The sequence below is a fragment of the Mandrillus leucophaeus genome, unplaced genomic scaffold (genome assembly GCF_000951045.1).
Source record: "Mandrillus leucophaeus isolate KB7577 unplaced genomic scaffold, Mleu.le_1.0 Scaffold680, whole genome shotgun sequence".
Lineage (NCBI taxonomy): Eukaryota > Metazoa > Chordata > Mammalia > Primates > Cercopithecidae > Mandrillus > Mandrillus leucophaeus.
In genome coordinates, this window is record NW_012107364.1 from 621,083 (window position 1) to 622,280 (window position 1,198).

At 46.2% G+C, this 1,198-nt stretch overlaps 1 protein-coding gene across 3 annotated transcripts in view; it reads right to left on the reverse strand.

Moving 5' to 3' along the window:
• ACAD9 (acyl-CoA dehydrogenase family, member 9) overlaps nt 1-1,198 on the reverse strand; it is a 37,637-nt gene that overhangs the window by 30,655 nt on the left and 5,784 nt on the right. The window lies entirely within an intron of this gene.

The window sequence follows — 1,198 nt, forward strand, 5'->3', positions numbered from 1 at the left end:
CGTCTCGGCCTCCCAAAGTGCTGGGATTACAGGCTTGAGCCACCGCGCCCGGCCTATTTTATTTTTTTTAGACAAAGTCACACTCTGTCACCCAGGCTAGAGTGCAGTGGCGCAATCTAGGCTCACTACAATCTCTGCCTCCTGGGTTCAAGCAATTCGCCTGCTTCAGCCTCCTGAGTAGCTGGGATTATAGGCACCCGCCACCACACCACCATGCCTGGCCAATTTTTGTATTTTTAGTAGAGATAGGGTTTCACCATGTTGGCTACACTGGTCTCGAACTCCAGAACTCAGGTGATCCGCCCACGTTGGCCTCCAAAAGTGCTGGGATTACAGGCGTGAGCCACTGTGCCCAGACCCACAGTATATTTTAAATTTCTCAGTCTTAATTTCTAAGAGGGGCCAGGCATGGTGGCTCACACCTGTAATCCCAGCCCTTTGGGAGGCCAAGGTGGGAGGATCACTTGAGCCTAGGAGTAAAGACCAGCCTGGGCAATATAGTGAGAACCTGTCTCTATGAAAAATACAAAAAAATTAGCTGGGCATGGGGGTGCGCACTTGTAGTTCCAACAACTCAGGAGGCTGAAGTCGGGGGATTGCTTGAGCCTGGAAGACGGAAGTGGTGGTGAGATGAGATGATACCACTGCACTCCAGTCTGAGCAACACAGCTAGGCCCTTTCTTGAAAAAATAAAGTAAAATAAAAATAAAATAATCCCTAAGAGGGCAAATATTGATAGATAAAATCCACATAAACAAAAGCTCTCCAGGATCCTAGTGTTAGGGAAGAGCTGCTGTCTATCCACCATCACTGAACTCTCCACCAAGGCCCTGGCTGGAGGACCGACCAACAGCTCTGAGAGAGGGACCTGAGGTCAAATGCTGCCTCACCATGCAGGTGCCACACTGTCGCTGGTCCACAAATCACTATTTGTTTACAATTACCAAAGTACAGAAATTGAAACTCAACCTTTAGAAACACTAAAAGCAATTGTACACTGCCACAACAACCAGCACATGCTCCAGGGGCTTGTATGGTGTGTGGCCTTGGCTTTTTGTCATCTCATTTTTTAGTTATTCATTTTTATTACAGCTTATGGAAGTGTTGGCCTGGAACAGTTTGGAAATGTTTAAAGTGGTCCTTCACCACAAATACAATGAGAAGCATTTAACTGGATTTTTTTTTTTTTTTTTTTTTT